At 41.4% G+C, this 13,516-nt stretch overlaps 1 long non-coding RNA gene across 1 annotated transcript in view; it reads left to right on the forward strand.

The window, feature by feature from the left end:
• Nucleotides 1-1,299: 1,299 nt before the first annotated feature.
• Nucleotides 1,300-13,516, forward strand: part of LOC145716598 (uncharacterized) — a 121,854-nt gene continuing 109,637 nt past the window's right edge. The window contains exon 1 of the long non-coding RNA XR_014139408.1: nucleotides 1,300-2,195. This is a non-coding gene — a long non-coding RNA (uncharacterized LOC145716598). The remainder of the gene's footprint in view (nucleotides 2,196-13,516) is intronic.

Raw genomic sequence — 13,516 nt, forward strand, 5'->3', positions numbered from 1 at the left:
GTCCTTTCCCTGCCGCTACCGGTCCGCTAGTCTATGCCCCCTCCGCAGTGCGCGAGGCTGTCGCTCACCGGTGGTGTAGGGTCCCCACGTCCAAGCTCCCTCCCACTGCTGTTTATCCTCCGATATTTGCCCGCGGAATCAGGGCTCCCCGCTTCATACCTCAAAACCAACCGCCTGCAATATTCTGTTTGTAGAGATCCAGATCTTCTTACATCTCAGGCTGGTTTTGTGGGTGCTCAGAGTGATCTGGTAGATATCCAGCTCAATTCCAGGGACCAGCTAATATAGGGTCCCCTACTCCTCTGCCATCTTTCCCCCTCCCCAGCTCTATCTTTATCAGTTCTTTGGATTAAGGTTTTTACCTCTGCCTTTTGGACCTAAATAGAAGTTAGGTCATTCCTATCCCCTCACTAACCTTTGTTGGCTCTTCAATAAATTCCTGGCCTTTTGTGGCCCTCTAGTGGCTTCTTGATTTACTGCTTTATTTTATGACATGCTTAAAACCCTCTCTAAGCTGAAAGCAGTTGTTGGGACCAACAGTTTTAAAACATTACATAAGGGGTGCCTGGGTGGCTCAGTTGTTAAGCGTCTGCCTTTGGCTTAGGTCATGATCCCAGGGTCCTGGGATTGAGCCCCGCATCGGGTTCCCTGCTTGGTGGGAAGCCTGCTTCTCCCTCTCCCACTCCCCCTGCTTGTGTTCCCTCTCTTGCTGTGCTTCTCTTTGTCAAATAAATAAATAAAATCTTAAAAAAAAAACCACAATAAAAAATAAAGCATGTGGGTAATGACTGCCATTTCATCTTTGACCAGATTCTGCCTCCTCCATAATGCTGTTATGTGGTTAGAGAATGTACAATCATTTATATTCAAGATTTGAAGAAAATTAATGAAAATTATTGCTGAGAACCCAAGGAAAAGTCTAATGTTTTGACTTCCATTTGATTCCTGTTCTAACAAACATTTTTCTCTCAGTATTAATAAGTCAACAAGTCAGTGAACAAACATGTACTGAACATTTACCAAGTACTTCACACTCTTCTGGATACTAAGATCTAGCTGGAAGAAAACGTCCTCCATTGTATTTCAAAAACAATTCCGCTGTTATCCTCATTAAAACAACAAATCCCCCACAAACAACTTAGACGGCTTATGTGAAGAGGAGAAATTCATCTTGCCCTTCCAATCCCAAGTGAATCTGTGCCACTTTTTTTTTTTTTAAGATTTTATTTATTTATTAGAGACGGAGAGCACAAGTGGGGTCAAGGGGCAGAGGGAGAGGGAGAAGGAGACTCTCCGCTGAGCAGGGAGCCCAACATGGGGCTCGATCCCAGGACCCTGGGATCATGACCTGAGTGGAAGGCAGACACTTAACCGACTGAGCCACCCAGGCGTCCTGCCACTTTTTATAGTGTTGGTTTGGTTAATTGCAATAAGATCAGAAGTCATAGATAATAGTATAAAAAATACAAGGTTTATTGCAAACCAAATTTTCCACAACAAATGTACAATGAGTAAATTCAGTTTTGTCCAGGGGTGCTTGGGTGGCTCAGTTGGTTAAGCGACTGCCTTCGGCTCAGGTCATGATCCTGATCTATCTTTATCAGTTCTTTGGATTAAGGTGGATCGAGTTCCACATCGGGCTCCCTGCTCGGCAGGGAACCTGCTTCTCTCTCTGACCCTCCCCCCTCTCATGTGCTCTCTCTCTCTCTCTCATTCTGTCTCAAATAAATAAATAAAATCTTGAAAAAGAAATTCAGTTTTGTCCAGCAAAAATGGAAACAAATGTCGTAGGTGAAGTGTCCAGGTTAAGGGTTATGTAACAGTAAATCATTGCAGGTAAAATAGAATTTCACAAGAACACTTGTAGCAAAGCACCCAGTTTAATGATTTGGCTTGAAAGGTCCTTCATTCCACCTTGGCTAAGATTTATATTTTTGGTGTCTTCAAGACTCTCTCGGCTTGGTATTCTCAAAGCATTTGTGATAATAGTATTTTCATTTTCTTAAAGTTCCTTAACCATTTTTGGAATGTGTAACCTCTGATTCCAACTATAATCTTAACCAAGGTTCGATCAGGGTTCTGAGGTTTGTAGTTTTCTGTTTTTACACAGGTGTAACACCGATGGCCAAAGTTGCTGACCTTAAGGAGCTTGCATCCTGTTAGGGGAGAGAGCTGATGAACATATAAATAAATACGTAAGTCCCGGGGAGCCGTGCCTCGGTGAAAATCTTTTGCCTCTTGTCAGAGCTGGTCAGACTCCACTGGTTTTCTCTGTCTCCATCCCCAGATCCTTTTGCTTCCAAGGAGAATATTCAAAATACTACTTGATTTAACACCTGCTGTGGTAGAGGCAACAGCTGTTGTTTCTTACAAGTATCTACTCACCCTGGCTGGCTTCATCCAGCTCTGAGTCCTGGAAGGAGTAGAAATCTCCTGGTGAGCAGGGCTTGTGAGAAGGCCACTTCCTCATGCCATCCGCCTTCCCCGAGGAACTCGGTGCTTTGAACACTTTCTAGAAGCTCAGAACCTTTCAGTGAGTTTTTCTCTGCCCATATGGGAGAGGTAGGAGGGGGGAGTCAGTCTCAGGACATGCTGGACCCCCACCCTTGTATTGCCTTCTCTCAAGGCCTTTCCCATGAAGGCTAATACCATGGGGGCAGATCTAAGTGTTGTGGACCCAGAAACTTAGATAAATTGTGTGTGTGTCTGGGGTGCAATTTGAGGAAAACAACACAAAATAGAATAGATAGTAGATGTGAAAGTATTTAGAATGAGACATAGTGTCATAACAAATTAAACCTTTTTTGAGGCTAGCCAATAACAAATTTCACATAAATCTAGCAAAATAACAAAAGACACTTATTACCTGCCCAACATCCCTCTACAGTACTTTTTTCCTATGTTCATGGCTGCTTACTCTTTGAGCACATCTTCATATGTAAAAGATTTTATGATTTCTAAGAGATGACAAAAGGATGGTGCTATGGATTGAATGTTTTTGTCCCCCTTAGGTTCAGGTGTTGAAGACTAATCCCCAATGTGATGGTGTAAGGAGGTGATTAGGTCTGAGGGCAGAGCCCTCATAAATGGGATGAGCGCCCTTATGAAAGAGGCCCCAGAGAGCTCCCTTGTCTCTTCTGCCCAGTGAGGACACAAAGAAAAGACAGCCATCTATGAACCAGGAGTCAGGCTCTCACTGGACATGAATCTGCCAGCATCTTAATCTTAGACTTCTCAGCTTCCAGGACTGTGAGAGAGAAATGTTTGTTTTTTAAGCCACACCATCTCTGTTTTTTTTTATTTAAATTTTTAAATTTTTATTTTTATTTTTTGCAGTAGCCTGAATAGGCTAAGACAGATACATACATACATCATTCCTTTTATCATGGTTTGATCAAAATTCCTTTTTTTTTTTTTAAAGAGTTTAGAAAAGTTATTTACAGCTTCATAATTCATTATTGGTAATGTTATTTAGAACTTTAGAATTAACCTGTTAACTTTGGGACATCCTCGAACAAGTTTCTTCATGTATGAGTTATGAAAGTTGGAAGAATTTTCCATAGCCTAGCTTCTGGTTCTCTACATTTCAAACTTCGTTTCTCCCTCACTATCCACATACTTCCAGAGCTGGGCATCATAAAGCATGATCATATGGTCAAACAAATGATCTTTGGGCTCCCAGGTCATGACCCTGGTTAAGTAGTCAGGGTAGATGGTAGGAATGTTCCAGGAAGACATTCTTATAAGGGTACAGTTAACAACAGCTTAGCTCTATATGGAAATAACTGTAAACCACCCAAGTATATCCCACTAAACTCAAATCAGATATATCTTCAACTTCTCTTTGGTTGGATCCCCAGAGTCAGTGTTCACACCAACATAACTGGCAGGAGAACTAGGAGGGGAAGCCAGAGTGGAAGCGTCAGTGGTCTTAACCAGTTGCAGCTCAAATATCTTTCTTTTGCAAATTTTACAAAAACATGCCCATGTAAACCCATCATTGGAGCCTCTCCCAGGGCCTGGCAGGGTCCATTCAGGTGAGAGGCCTGAAGACTAAGATTTGATTCATGGCAAATACTCCTTTGCCCTTACCTGCCCTTAATGAGGAACATTCCTTCCAGCCTAGAATGCTTTTTCATCATCTGTTTAGTCTGGAAAGAATTCCTCTCTCCTCCTGTCCTTGAAATCCTCTTACACGTACTCTCCAGTTCCGACCTCGAGCTTCCTCATCTCTCCACTGACAACCACCTCTGTGAGGCTGTCAGCAAATTCTGAGTCGTAACAACTCTTTCTGGGCTGTTTCACTGGCCCTCCCCACTGTATATTATGCTGTTGAGTGTTTTCCCTTCTGGAAATACCTCCTTTGGCTTCTGTGGTGTAACCCTTGCCCCTCACCTGCTCTGATCTCCTCTCCCACCACTCTGTTGGTTCTGTTCCTACATGTTGGTGTTCCTGCAGGTTCCATCCTTTCCCAGCTTGGCAGTCTACATAGAGTCCCAGAGCAATGCCATCCACTCCCACGATGGCAGCTGAGACTCCTGTGCTCTGGCTCCTGAGGCTAGGTCTCAACCTCGGCCTCTCTAACCACCCATTTGTGGCTGTCTCTCTCCCTTAGACTGTGGACTTGAGGCAGGGACCGTATATTATTTAAGTTTGCATCCCCAGTACCTAGCAGGTACTTAATAAATGTCTGCATGGATGAATAAATTAAGGAGTGCTAGCTAGTGCTAGCTAGTTACATGTAACTTTGGTTACATGTTAAGTTGGGATGCTCAACCACGTATGAAGTACTATCTACAGAGCGGAGAACACAGCCATTCCACCCAGCAACTTTTAGTCATCCCATTTAACTCTTCATCAGAGAAGGGAACCCCTAACACAGGAAGAAATGAAAATAAAAGAACCCAACAGCAGAGCAATTCTATTTCAAACGGAGATCAAAATAAAGACTGCAGTATTTTCATTAGAAACCCATGGAAACCACCCTCTACGGTCTTCCATTCTGAGAGATTCTGAAAAATTCATTTTAGCAGTCTGGTGAATGAAGGCAAAGAAATGTAGAGTTTCTTTAAACACTTTTTTTTTTTCCTGTTCATTTACAGTTGACAACTTCAAGTTTTCTTAGCCTAACTTAGAAAATTGGATGGTATTTCTTTGTGCAACTAATAAAGTAAATTATTTCATCTGTTTTGAATATATTTTCTCCTTGAAGTCTGATTATATGCCTAGGCTCTGTCTAAACACAAACTGCAAAAAGAAAAAATATGCTTAAGAAATCCTTGTCCCTGATTAGCGCTAAAATCTAGTTTGCTTAAATTTTTTTTTAACTTTTTCCAAGCAATTGTTTACTACAATAAAAAAATTGGGAACTTAATTGAAGTAATATAATATCTTTTAGGTAATAAAATTCTCTTAGGCTATACACTCAAAATTCTCCTCTCTTGCTAGTATTTTAAGCTCGTTAAAGATCTAGCTCCATTTTTACTACTCCTTCAACAAAAGGTCAGATACCCCCACTTTTAAAAAAAATTAAATTCAATTAATTAACATATAGCATATTATTAGTGTCAGAGGGAGAGTTCAGTGATTCATCAGATGTATATAACACCCAGTGCTCATCACATCACATGCCCTCCCCAATGTCCATCACCCAGTTACCCCATCCCCCTTCCCCCTCCCCTCCAGCAACCCTCAGTTTGTTTCCTATGGTTAAGAGTCTCTTATGGTTTGTCTCCTTCTCTGATTACGTCTTGTTTTATTTTTCCCTCTCTTCCTCTATGCTCCTCTGTTTTGTTTCTTAAGTTCCACATATGAGTGAAATCATATAATTGTCCTTCTCTGATTTACTTATTTTGCCTAGCATAATACCCTCTAGTTCCATCCATGTCTTGCAAATGGCAAGATTTTATTTTTATGATGGCTGAGTAGTAGTCCATTGTATATATATACCACGTCTTCTTCTTCTTCTTCTTCTTTTTTTTTAGGATTTTATCTATCCATTTGCCAGAGAGAGAGCACAAGCAGGGGGAGCGGTAGGCAGAGGGAGAAGCAGGCTCCCTGCTGAGCAAAGAGCCTGATGCGGGACTCAATCTCAGGACCCTGGGATCGTGACCTGAGCCCAAGGCAGATGCCCAACCGACTCAGCCACCCAGGTGTCCCTATACCACACATTCTTTATCCATCTTTTGATGAACCTCTGGGCTCTTTGCATAGTTTGGCTATTGTGGACATTGCTGCTATAAACATTGGGGTGCAGGTGCCCCTTCGGATTAATACATTTGTATCTTTGTGCACTCCCACTTTTTAAAGTGAAACTGTAAAAATCCTTTAGTGACTGAGAAATCTAAAATTCTTTGAGGAAGTTAGGAGCATGCACAGGTTGCCTCTCTTGGAGGCTAGGAGAAGTGTCAGGAGTGGAAAAAGAAGGGTATTGGATAAGAACTAGGAGTTCTTAATGCCCAGAAGGGTGGGAGCCTTAGAGGCTGTGGGAATCAGCACTGTGCCTGCAAGTAGCTGTGGGAGGAGCCTGGTTCTCAGGGGTGGTCCCCAATCACCACCAGCAGCATCATCTGGGAACTTGCTAGAAATGCAGATTCTAGGCTATCACCCCAGACTAACTTTGTCGGAAATTCTGGGGGTGAGGCCCAACTATTTGTGTTGTAACAAGCCCCTAGATGATTTGGAAGGATGGTCAAGTTTGACAATACCTGATTTAGAAGGAAGTGGAATGCCACTGTGCATGTGAAAATGTACTGTTAAGAAGATAATTAATGAAATTTTTTGTTAAAAATAATAGGCAGTACTACACACATTATGTTTTCTAAAGCAAACTGATTTATCTCAGTTTTTCTCATGGGTGAGTGACATTCTCTACCATGACTGGTTGCTAAATAGAATACAGAAGACCTCCCCACCTTATTCACAGGGCATATGTTCAAGACCCCCCAGTGGATGCCTGAAACCATGCAAAGGACTGAACCCTATGTGTACCACGTTTTTTTCTATACGTACACCTGTGATACAGTTTTAATTTATAAATTAGGCACATTATGAGATTAACAACAACAAGAATAAAATAGAACAGCTATAATACTCTTCTGTAATAAAAGTTATGTCAGTGTGGTCTTTCTCAAGATACTATCCTGTCCTCACACGTGTGATGAGATAAAATGCCTTTGTGGTGAGATGAGGTGAGGAGAACAATGCCGGTGCTGTGATGTAGCCTTAGGCTACTGTTGACCTTCTGACAGTATGTCAGAGGGTCATTTGTTTTTGAACCGTGAAACTGAAACCAAGAAAGTGACACAGTGGATAAGGGGGCGGGGGGCTACTGTCCATTTGAAGGATGGGTTTAGAAGGAAAGATTCCTAAGTCCCAATATTGTCTACGTTATAGTTTCTCAGCCACAGACACATGATAGCGTGTCTTTCTGCTAAAATTATGCAAGTGCTTGTCAGATTTTCACATCATATTTGTATAGATACTATTTTCTTAGGCATTGCAAACAAAAAAACATCAAATTTGAGTTTATTGTTTGCCTTTAACTGAACTAAACTTATTTTTATTTTAACTTTCCATTTTTTCAAGCTTTTCTTTCTGTGTTGGAGTATTAATAGCAGGTCAAACTAGTAGCACTCCTGATGGTCTAATTCTATTCACCATCATTTTTTGGCAGTGAAATTCTGACTTTGGCATGCTCTCACAATGACAAGGCCTGCTAAATTAGCTGAGAAGAATATCAGAATGCCAGAATAAATCCAGGCAGAATAAATCCAAAAATCACATCAAAGATCACACAGGACATTTAAGAATACTGGTTGGCTCACACATTTACTCTAGGGAAAACTTGTTTTGATGACCTCACTATTGCAACTTTGGTTTTATTGATGGTGGTGTTTGTTTTCAGTGTGTATATTAACATATTAGTGAAGGACTCCTTGGGCTACACGTGAGTTGACTGAAACCCTACTCAAACTGATTGCAGCAAAGAGAAGTAACTCTCATAAGTGAAAAGACCAGAAGTATCTGTCTTCAGGCATGGCTTGGCTCCAATCCTGGGTCTCAAATAATGTTGTGTTAGGCAGTCTCTAAAATAGTTCATAATGATCCTTTCCTCCTGGTATTCATGCCCCGTGTAATCCCCTTACCTTGAGTGTAGGTTGGATCTAGAGACTTGCTTCTAACAGGTAGAATATGGCTACAGGAGTGGGATGTCATTTCCAGGATTAGGTTGTAAAAGGACCATGACTTCTGTCTGGCTTGCCATTGCTTGCTCACACTGTCCTAGAGCTCTTGATGTGGGAGAGTCAAGCTGCCATGTTGTGAGTAGCCCTGTGGAGAGGCCCAGGTGGCAAGAAATGAATGTTTCTAGCCAACAGCCAACAAGAACCTGAGACCTGCTAAAGGCCACATGAGTGAGCTTGGAAGTGGGTTCTCTGTGACCTGTGGACAGCCATGTGAGTGCAGCTCTTCCCCCAGTGGAGCCTTGAGAAGACTGTAGGCCTGGTCATTATCTTAACTGCTGAACTAGAAACACTCAACTAGGCCCCACTGCATTCCTGCCCGTCAGCTACTGCAAGATAATCAGTGGGTTGCTTTATGTTGCTATGTTTTGGGGTAATTCATTACGTAGCAACAAATAACAAGTACAGGTATCATTCACCCTAGGATTCGATCTCTGGCTCCCAGCCACACTTTCCTCTGTGTGGCCTTTATTACCAGCTAGACCTTCTTTATGTGGTGGCAGAATGGTGTTGGTAGCTTCAGGCTCATAGCCTGGCTCCCTCAAAGAGTAAGTGCCTTTCTCCTTTGCAGTGGTTGAAGGAAAATTCCTGGGATTCAGCCTCATGAAACTGACTTGGATCACTTCCTGCTGGAGCATTTAGTATTACTTTTTCCTCACGCTGCTCCCTCTGGTGATTTGGAAACACCTGAGTAATTGTAACTGGAGAGTTCAAGGTTGGTCTACCTACCTGCCCCACTTAGAGCCTCTCTGAGTTTGAGTTCTACCTTAGGCCAAAGGTGACCCCAGAGTTCCGTGTGCCTGTTTTTTGCCATAGGCAAACTTCCAGTGGAATCTAGGTGGTGGAGCACAGACGACTCAGATGAGGCAGTGGTAGGTGTGTCCACAAGATGTCAGTTTGTTTATTGTCCATATCTACTAATAGCCATTATATGACTGTTAAAGTGTTCATAGTTCTCATTTTTCTTTTCTTTTTTAAACTTATTTAAATTCTGTTAGCCAACATCGTTAGTTTTTGATGTAGTGTTCAATGATTCATTAGTTGTGTATAACACCCAGTGCTCATCACATGTGCCCTCCTTAATGCCCATCACCCAGTTATCCCATCCCCCCACCCACCTCTCCTTCCACAACCCTCAGTTTCTCATTTTTATTTTTTATCTTCATGACCAGTTGATGACTTGTTTATATCAGCCTTCTGGGCCCAGTTCAACTCCTGAGATCATAGGAATGTACCACGTGTTGTTGGCTGTGGGGGTTCTGTTCCCAGTGGTTCTCACTGTTGGAACATTCTTCTCCAGCTTGGTCTTTCTTTGGCTGCCCTCCAGTTGGGAGTGGTAGAATGTCATAATCAAGAGCCAGGGCTTTACATTTAGAGACCTCGGTTTGAGTCCTGGCTAGGCTGTTTACAAGCTGTGCTGCCATTTCTTCTGAATTGTAGTTTCTTATAAAGTCGAGCTTTTAGTACCTGCCTCATAAGAACTAATGTTACAGTGTCCTTTCAGATCTGAACATGGCACTTCAGATAACCTAATTATCTCACCATCTTTGGAACTCTTGTGGTAATATATCTTAGTCTGTAATACATCTTTTTTCTTGGTGGGGGGCAGGAGTAGCCACATCATACTGTTCACTTGACTTGATCTTCTAATGAAAAAAATCCTCCCAGTTCTTTTTCACGTGAACTGCTAATAAACCACATCCCTCCTATGCTGTACTCGTCCCACTGAAAATTTGTACTTAAACATTTGGCTTCACACTGATGCCTATTATATAGTTTTGTTGTTCTTTAACCTGCCCAGTCTATTTGAATCTTTTGCTTCATCCAGTAGATCAGTTGGATGTGCACTGTGTTAGATGATGGATTTGCCCACTGGGTGAGCAGGCTGTCTGTTCTGTCACTGAGGACATTGAAAAAACCCAGTCTACACTCCTTTTGGCTGGTATTGGCTGGTTAATCAATCTGAACTCTTTGTTTATTTAGCCAGCTGTGAATGCTCCTAATTTTTCTAATTGTCAACCAATGAAAGTTTTTTCAAATACTTTGTTAAAAATCATAGCCTATGTGTGATCTACTTTATCAAAAAAGAAAATGAAAGGTCTCCTTACTTTTATATCATCAGCTGTCTCTTGGTCAGGCATTTGTCCTGAGAGGCAGGTCCCTATTTTACTTGTGAATAATACTATTGCTGATATGTAAGAGCTCCTGCTATTCCCTTATTATGCCAACACATAGTATTATCAGAAGCCATTTTTGTCAATTTTCTGAGGGTGAAATGGTTTCTTATTATTATCATTAGAAGTCCTTAATTACTGCTAAGATTGAGCACATTTTCATATTGAGAGTTTGGGTTTTCTTTCCTATGGTTTTTTTGCCTGTTTGTATTTTTTGGTCATTTTTCTGAACTTTGATTTTTTAAATTTAATACTATATCTTGGAGATCTTTCTATATGTGTGTATGTGTAGAGTATATATATATATATTTAAAGATTTTATTTATTTATTTGAGACAGAGAATGAGAGAGAGAGAGAGCACATGAGAGGGGGGAGGGTCAGAGGGAGAAGCAGGCTCCTTGCCGAGCAGGGAGCCCGATGCAGGACTCGATCCGGGGACTCCAGGATCATGACCTGAGCCGAAAGCAGTCACTTAACCAACTGAGCCACCCAGGCGCCCCGAGTATATTTTGTTTTTTAACAATTGTAAAATGTCTCATTTCATGGATAGAGCATGATTTATTTAACCATGTCCTAAAATTTAGGTTATTACCCATTTTTTTAAATTTTTAAATTTTAGGTTATTACCCATTTTTTAAAAGAAGATTTTTATTTGAGAGAGAGAGAGCACGCAGGTGGGGAGGGGCAAAGGGGGAGGGAGAAAGAATCTGTATTGAGCACGGAGCCCGATGTGGGGCTTGATCCCATGACCATGAGATCATGACCTGAGCCAAAATCAACAGTCAGAATCTTAACTGACTGAGCCACCCAGGTGCCCTAGTTATTTACCCATTTTTATTTCCTACTATAAACACTGTTTTACTTGTGATTTGCTTAGAATATTCACAGGTACAATTCTAGGAGATAAATTGTTGATCAAAAAGTATGTGCATTTTGTATTTTTTAAAAAAAGATTTATTTATTTGACACAGAGAGAGTGCAAGGGGGAGGGGCAGAGGGAGAGAGAGTTTTAAGCAGACTCTGTCTTGACTGTGGAGCCTGACATGGGGCCCAATCTCATGACCCTGAGATCATGACTTGAGCTGAAACCAAGAGTTGGCCGCTTAACCCACTGTGCCATCCAGGTGCCCCTGCATTTTTTTGTATTTCAGTGAATATTGCTGAACAACCTTACAAAAATGTTGCACCAGTTTATACTCTTCCTTCAACAAGACTCTCTTCCACTGGGATCAGGAACATGCTGTCTGTGCTCTTCAGCTGACTGGGTCATTTGTATAACAAACCTTAACATCATCATCACTTCTGTCTCTTCCTTTATCATTACCTGAGTACCCTCCAAGGTGAGATCATTCTCTTGTGCCTAGCTTCCCACATGACTCTGGGGCAGATGACCTTTTTATTTAGCAAGTATTTATTCTTCCTTCATTCCTACTCTTTCTCCCCACACCCCTCACACTCTCATGGGAAGAGTATATTTGCTTATCCCACTAATTTTGGACTGGCCATGTGACCTGCTTACAATAGTGGAGTGTGCATGTGTGAGACAGGTGCAGAGGTTTTTTTCTCCTGTTTCTGTTTGTTTGTTTGTTTGTTTTTAAGTGAGATTAGTTTTTTTATTGAGATATAACTGATATATAACATTGCATAACTTTGAGGCATACAGTGTATTGATTTATGATTACCACTGTGGCATTAGGTAACACCTCAATCACAGACCTAATTTTCATTTCTTTTTTTTGTGGTGAGAACAATTAAGATCACATCTCTTAGAAATTTGAAGTTCAAAATACAGTATTGTTGACTGTAATCACTTATGCTGTGCATTAGGTCTCCAGAACTTATTTATCTACTAGTTGCAAGTTTGTACCTTTAAACAACATCTCCCTCATTTCTCTACCCTCCAACCCCTTGTAACCACCTGTTTTGTGCTAGTCTCAGCCTGTCAATAACCAATATTGTGGCTGGATCAGCCCTTGCGGTCCTAATGATTTCAAGATGTACTTCAGTAATAACCATCAGGAAACTTTATTACTTAAAGGATCTGGAAATTGCACAGCATACCTGGGGCCACACAGTGGGGTTGCCGGTGGAGAGAGTGTGCACGAGACTTGGGGTGTTTTTTTGGGATGGAAGGTGGGGGGCTTGGGTTTTGCATGCTCACTCTTTATTAGTGAATTTAAAACAAACATAAGAGCAGGAATTTAAAACTCAGGAAGAGAAGAAACAAGTTGCCCAAATGATCATATAGAAATCAAGCAAGATCTAAAACAAAGGAGCCTCAATGGGGACAGGAGACCTGGCTCTTGATCTGTTGATGTAGCTGGCAGTGTGTTTATTCGAGATAGCCATCTTTTAAGTGAACTCCTCTCTGAAGTGGATGCCTTGGCAATAAAATCTTTAGTCAGACACTTGAAATTAAAAAAGAAAAAAAAAAAACTGTCAGGGTCTACACTACAGTCCACTCTGATTCCAAGGCATAAGAGTCAACAGTGAGGACATTAATCTCCTGGGTAGCTGATATGCTAAATATCAGGAGGAGGGCACTTTGTAAGCCAGAAAGTATATATCTAAATAGGATTATAGTAACAAATCTTATAATAATTATATAGGCAATAGTCTGAAATCCAATCTAGAGCTATTGTCCCAAACTTGAAAGGTCCTGCAGGAAAACCAAAGTCTGTGATCTCAGGGACCCTAGGAATTTCTTCAAAGATTTGGGTAGTATTGGGAAATATTTTTTAAATTAATTAATTAATTAATTATGAGGGATGGGGGAGGGAACAGAGGGAGAGAGAGTGAAAGAATCTTAAACAGGCTCCATGCCCAGTGCAGAGCCCGATGTGGGGTTTGATCTCATGACCCTGAGCCGAAATCAAGAGTTGGATGCTTAACTGACTGAGCCACCCCAGTATTGGGAAATACTTTAACATCTTGGGCCATTTGGTATAAGTTTGAACCTATCCTGAGTTGGTAGATTGTTCAATATCTCTTTGAACTGGTCTCTTAGTCCTGAGGATAGGTCAATTAAAGGTTGTGTCTCCTTTCAGGAGGTGGTGATGCAGGTGGGCTCCCAAAGTTAAGCCTATTTGGTAGAAGTA

The sequence above is a fragment of the Leptonychotes weddellii genome, chromosome 12 (genome assembly GCF_054177405.1).
Source record: "Leptonychotes weddellii isolate Sample4059 chromosome 12, ASM5417740v2, whole genome shotgun sequence".
Classification (NCBI taxonomy): domain Eukaryota; kingdom Metazoa; phylum Chordata; class Mammalia; order Carnivora; family Phocidae; genus Leptonychotes; species Leptonychotes weddellii.